The sequence below is a fragment of the Amphiura filiformis genome, chromosome 2 (assembly GCF_039555335.1).
Source record: "Amphiura filiformis chromosome 2, Afil_fr2py, whole genome shotgun sequence".
NCBI lineage: Eukaryota > Metazoa > Echinodermata > Ophiuroidea > Amphilepidida > Amphiuridae > Amphiura > Amphiura filiformis.
This window is the reverse complement of record NC_092629.1, coordinates 24,490,338-24,497,549: the sequence shown is the minus strand read 5'-3', so window position 1 is coordinate 24,497,549 and position 7,212 is coordinate 24,490,338.

The window sequence follows — 7,212 nt, the reverse complement described above, 5'->3', positions numbered from 1 at the left end:
TGGGTAAATGCAATTGGTTAGAGAAACGGGAATCATTGAAACACAATGGAGGAATAACCGCATGGTGGTTTCCAACCTTCTGTAATATTTTCTATTTTGCCGCTTACCAATACATACCTTCAAATATGTGTTACCCACGAACATTTTGGTTACCCACGAATCCCTACTTAAATTATAGTTAACAATGTATTGATAGTGTTTTAGTTCATAGGAACTGTCAAATACGAGTTAATAGAATATTGCTGCATGAAAATATGGAATGATTTTACTAAAATAATAATATAAAACTGTTTGCTCTGTCTATTTGAATTCGGCAACTTCATTATTCTCAAAATTTTTATACCCAAAATGCCATAATGATCCATTCTAAATATTCCATGCAGTCTGTATTTTGATTAAAATTCATTTTAGTGCCATTGCAGCCTGAATTATTGACATACGGAAAAGTATTTTTTATCTTTATTAAAAAAATAATAATAGGAATTGCTATTTTCCAGACGCTGTTACCCACGAATCCATCCGAGATCCTCATCCTGCGACGAGATACAAAATCTAACTTTATATTTATATGAAGCATTTATTCTAATCTTTCGAAATAATACAGTAATGTTAAATGACAGCCACTTTGGAAAGAGTTCGAAGAATTGACACAATCTTAACTGTACACCTGGTTCTTTCTTAAAATTTGTAATAACCAAAATATTTCTTTGTAGATATATGTAATAAAATTCTATTTTACGTTCAAAGTCTTCACCGATTTCTAGTGTATATGAGTCACACATAAAATATTGAAAGATATTAAAGAAAGTGAAATTTTATGGCGTACAACAGGTGAAAAATGCTTGAATTCGTGGGTAACATGCATATGCGCATTTAACACTTTATTTGGTCTAGCAAGAAAAGTTATTTTTCAATCCGATGGCACTTCCACCTGATGATTCACTAGACATGATCGTCTCATTTGATAAGTCTAGAATTGAAAAGGAAAACATTTTCAAAATGGCCCCCAGAGAGAATTTTGGCCCGCTTTGGCTGGAATTGACCATATACGATGTACTAGCGCACGTGTTCGGCGAGTCAAAATCGATATAATGTATTGTCCATGTAGAGGCCCGTTTATTGTCGGATTTCTGTATGTAGAACACGCAGTTAACAACAATTGAGCGCTATTAATACACATTAATGTTTTTAGGCAAACAATTCCAAAATATGGTACGTTTTCTGCCTTTGCTTGTCACGTGGTAGGCCTATGTTGAAGTTGCGATTATATGTTCAAATAAGTTTCAAATGGATACCAACAAAACAAGTGGCCGGGCGGTCTAAGGCGCTAGGCTCATAGAGTATCCAAAGCGGTGCGCCGTGAGTTCGAACCCCGCCTCTGCCAAACTTAATTTTACTTTTTTTTTTAAATTCATATTGGGGAAATGTGACTGGGAGAATTTATGTATGGCATGGCGTGGAGTGGTGTGTTTTGAAGCAGTCATGGTTGCACATGCAGGTACTTCTTTTGAAAGTCCTTAACAAGGTATAGCAGTCGCTCAATTCAGTATCGAAGTTACGTAATGTTACTATGTCAACGGGATCACGCGCTAGAGTAATGAACCACGATCGAAATGATCACCACATAAAGTATGGCACTCGAAGGCATACCAAAGTAGCGTGATCCGGTAACCAAGAGAATTACGTAACCACTTCGATGCTGAGTAGGATATGCAACTTAAAGAACTAGAACCTCTATTATGGTCATATTCAGTGGTGTAGGACGAGTCATCCTAGATGGAGGGAGGGCATAACAACCATGATTGTGGGACACCGAGGGCCTGATGGGGACATAAGCCGTTTTTCGAAAAATTTCTTATGGGATTTTCTAAAATTTCAAATCGATTGGGGTTAACGGTTGGGGCACTATGATGCTACGCACTGTGTGGAAAAAAAAACCGATTCAGCTAGCTGCCTTTATACCGCCCGCTACCAGAAGTTGCTTTTATGACCATCGCTCTTACAGCCTCGCTGTAAAATGATGGATAAGGCTTTTTGTGGTTTGCCTTAAATTTCCAAAAATTATTTACTCTATAACTCCTGAACTGAGCACCCTAGTGCAATATGACAATTGACTTTTTGAGGGGAACAATTTGAGGTATGTTACAGCATGATAGAACAGATATTAACTTTTGCCCCCAGTATGACATACGACTCCTCGTGGGAAGTATAGGGGGCATAGAAGTTGTATCCTTAGAAGTGTATGGATGCCAAAAAAACCACTGGTTCCACTAATTTAGACTAGATGCTAACTCAAAAATCATCACATAGCGCCCTGTACTATAAGGAATTCAACCAAAATGCATATTATTATTATTAAACCACAAACTGATCAGCCATTATATTTAAGCGCAGACGCGGGTCGCGGGAGAGACGCATCACTGCACTGCACAAACTATATTGATATTCTGTGTGTGCAGTCAAGAGAAGATGAGAAGTGAAGTTATGAGCTGTTATGAATAGATGGTGAATAGGACCAAGGACACGGAAAGATTATTTCAATCATTCAACATAATAAACTTTACCATTTATTATATCACTGACATTTGCCGAAGATTGTACATTGCTGAAGAGAGTTTACTGAGGAGTCTGCTGATCGTCCAGCATCAGTATCGCGGCAGTTGAGTTTCGCAGTACCCAATCTGAATTTTGCTATTAAACACGGTAAGTGCTCTAAATATAAAATGTAGGGCTATATACCATGCATTAATGCTAGCAACGTACAGATAGGCTGCTCATTTGTGGGTGGTTATGTTGATCATGTTATGAAGCGAATCAAAGTATCCTAATAGAACAAGTAGAGTCCGACATGTAATAAAATCCATTTTGGGGGTTAAAATTTGATCTCGTATAGACAAGAAGAAGTGAACAAATTTCGAATTTTTTCGACGCGAATTGGAACGGACAGATTGCCTATTCATTTGTGTGTGGAAAATGCCGTCCAAAAATCAGCTTGCGAAGAGGTGTTTTAGGCAAGATCGTGTCGTGTTACGGCATAAATGCGGTATAATTGTCTGTTTGGGACGGAGAACAGAAGTTCGTGCAAGCGCTATTTTCGCCTTGCTTTTTCGTTGTGCATTAAACAGCTGTCAAAGTGTTTTGCTTATGGATAATATTCAGCAAACACCAAAATATTTTAAAACATGATAATGCATGTGTTTTTGGTTTTGGTTAAAACATTTTGATAACATATCGATGTATGTTCATATAAAATCATGAAAACTCGTGTTATACTGAAAAATAATACAACATTTTAAGCCGAAATTCGAAATGCTATAGTAAAATATCATTTGGCAAACATATTTAAGTGTCCATTGTGTTAGAATGTTTATCAGCAAGTTTTGAAGAAAAGGTTTGTTGAATGTTATTAAAACTTTTAATGCCCTTGACCCTCACATAACCTTTAACCCGACATTTAACGTTTTCTATAATATATTTGTGTTTGCTGGGTAGTAATCATCTAGGCATTTTAGATTATCTAATTTCACTTTGCTTTAGAAAGTAAACGAATAATATACACCAAGGCGACTTCCTTGGCATCCAACATCAAACTCTGTTTAGATTAGACAAATATCATACACGTGTGAACATAGGCTACTCATTTTCCAATAGCCCGCAAAACTCAAATATCGCTAATCTGGACTGAATGCTTAGAGCAATATAGATATAGCCAGTCGTATTTGCATATCAGTACCGAGGAAAGTAGTTCGATGAAAGAAGATAATCTTCTCTGGTTCGATGCACCCAAGGTGAATCAATGGGTGCTTCCTATTACCTTTAGATTATTTGTCTCAGCATAGCGCCATCATGATTGCAATTGCGTTTACACGTAGTCTTGGTTCAGACTCTATGCGGCTATCACGAACATACTAGGAACGACGAGCATTAGCACCAACACAAACTGGCTGTGCAGGAGGCTAATTTGGATGTGAACGGGACTATGACGTTCTACCGCAAAATGCAGAAATCCGTAACCCGTATGGCGTTTGCCGCGAACGCAATCTCTCTATTGGCGACTTCGGTGCTGGTAGTAAATTCTAATTTTCTTTGCTTTTTCCTGAGTTGTTCGCCCCGTTTGTTCGACTCAAAATTGAAAGGGACATATCTGACAGTATTTTCTCTCTCTCTCTCTCTCTGTCAGGTGGCGCTGTGTAGCGCTGCTGTGGTCTTCACAAGAGTACGCCATCTCACTCGATCTGATGCCAAGTGCGTTGCACCTTGCATTCCCTGGTTAGAAACCAGCTTCACGTCATTAGTCCAAGATGTTGGTGGACGTCCTCTTCCTCGTTTGCCTTCCATAGCCCCTTGCAAAATCTGTTTTTCTACACCTCCATGTTTCCTGACAATATGGCCAAAGTACTTCAGCTTTCTCTCCATAACGAAATACTTATATATTTTTATATTTTTATGTTACAATATTTCTTTAAGTTTACAATTATTTTGCTAATTTCACCACCAAATTCGATCGTTTGTATTGCCTCATTAAATGACAGTGTGAGCCTTGTACAACAATAGCCATCGGTTAACCACCGTTCCGAGTGATAGAGAGCTTGCGATTTCCAAACGTACGTATCGTACGCCCATACGCTCAGTCACATGGGAGTGATTTTGAATATATGTACATGCGTATGATACGTACATGTCATGAGCGTGTTTATAGTGGGAGCAGATGTGCGGTACATTGCGGTATAATTTCTATCCGGTCAGATACTATCCTGATACTTGCCCACTATAAACACTAGCGGTATATGTATGTACGGTACATCGATATCCTTCTCAACCGAAGGATATTTGCGTGAGATATTTGCACTATAAACACACCAGTATAAATTGTGTGCGGTATTACCGGAAGTAGGAGCTTCTTCATGATGCGTAGGATGTGCGCAGGACATTCGGAATGATTCTCACCTCAAGAGTTATCAAAACAGAATCTACATGTTCACCGCCATAATCATATTCAGGGTCGGATCCAGGAATTTTTGATAAAGGGGGCGCCTTTTGGTCGATTTTTGATAAAGGGGGGATAAAGGGGGCGCCTTTTGGTCTATTTTTGATAAAGGGGGCGCCTTTTGGTCGACGACGAAAAAAATGGGTTACCCCCTCGAAAACTCAACGGTTTTGGCCCATTGTTTGCTGTTCATGGCCGAATTTGTTCCTTTTTTTTTTATTTCTTACAATTTTTGTATTTTTAAGTTACCGGCGCCCTTTGCTAGTCAAAAAATAGAGGGGGCGCGCGCCGGCTGCGCCCCCCCCTAAATCCGCCCCTGATATTGTTGAACGGGCTGTTTATAGCTCGCGCCACAATATTTACACATTCCCCGTGTGACCTCGGGGTCATTGCAAATGTACGATAATGTTAGTTGGTATATAATTTGTGCGGTAACTGTGTCTCACTATAAACAGCAAGGGCATCGGTACATATACAAGGATTATCGTATACGGTATACTCAAAATGCGGTATATTCACTATAAACACGCTCACTGCGAGCCTAACTTTCCTCCTGCACTAGGACACATATTTAATCCCAAGAAAGTCAACAAATAAAACCCATTCATCCATTTGACTGAATAGGACTGAATACACAGTCCATTCATAGAATTGTCACCTACAAATAATAGAGAAAAACCAATGAAGGATAACTGATCACATAGTACTAGCAGAGAGTTGATATTCTTGAGAGGGCACTCTATTCACGTGGTTTCTTTTCCAACGCTAAAAGATCACGAATTTTGGTGGTTTGCAAATGAAAAGTGTCCGCACTATCGATTGATTACGTAACTGTTATGAATAATTTATTAGGTTTTTCAATGCAATCGCCTCGACCCATTAATACATATTATCTGAATTCAGTATCGAAGTTACGTAATGTTACTATGTCAACGGGATCACGCGCTAGAGTAATGAACCACGATCGAAATGATCACCACATAAAGTATATGGCACTCGAAGGCATACCAAAGTAGCGTGATCCGGTAACCAAGAGAATTACGTAACCACTTCGATGCTGAATTATCAAAGTACTTGGAATAGCAATCCGGTGAGTTCACTGAACTACGCCCTAATACTGATGGCGTTTTAATGGCGTTTAATGGCGCTAATCCTCTCCATACACAGATGAACAAATACAATAGATGAAGGTCAACACGTATGACCTCCTATGTGACATGTTATATGTGATGTACAAAACCTGAATATCATAAAGATCAGTATTCGTTTGTGCATATGAACTGCACATTTACGTTGCTAGATATTACTCATTATATATAATGACAAATATTGGTATTATGACAATACGGTATATACATTGTATATAAAACGACTAATAGATCCTACTATCATGGCGTCAGGTCAATGTTCATCATACCCCGTATGTTTCTTAAAATTCATTGATATTTGAGACAAATTGCTGTGCCAATTTTATTGGTGCACAAGTAGATCCGTGTTTTTTTTAATTTTCATTTCCTTTTAATGAAAGAATTAAGGTTTTCCACTGCACGGGGCCACAAGGGTGATACTAATTTTAATGCTATATTTTCAAAACGAATACGTGCTCCCGGTTGGCTCTATAGCGATTTCACAGAAAAGGTATTTCTAGTGCAATGCAGCGTCGGACTCTAGCTGAGCGCGTAGCCTAAGTCATTCCGGACTCCAAAAGGGCTCTCCATACACAAATGAACAAACACAAGGAGGGTAGTCTCCTCCGTGACCAGCTTGATTTCGATGGAGCGGAACCAAATTGGCTGCGGAGGAGACGGGTCATTTTTCCATGCAAATTTTTCAGTGTCAGCCGCCTGGTACTAGGCCCATCCACACGGAGGGCTTTCTGCTTATGCAACGCGGTTCTCGAGCAAAAACTTGGGGTAATCTGCCGTGTGAACGCTCTCGAGGATTCCAATCCCTAAGTTTGCCCAAACATTTATCCCCAAATTTATCTCCAAGAAATTTAGGGGATTTCACGATTTCCCCCGAGTGATCTTCGAGTTTTACTACCGTGTGAACGATACATTTTGCGATTCTCGAGTGCTGGGCATAACTTATGACCTTAATGACCCTAAAGCTGACGACATGCATCAGACATTGCAAAACTCACGGATTCCGTCCAGGATGCAATTGAGTCACATGTGGACACGCACTCGGGGGTTGACTTAGGAATCGCAATTCTCGAGCATGCC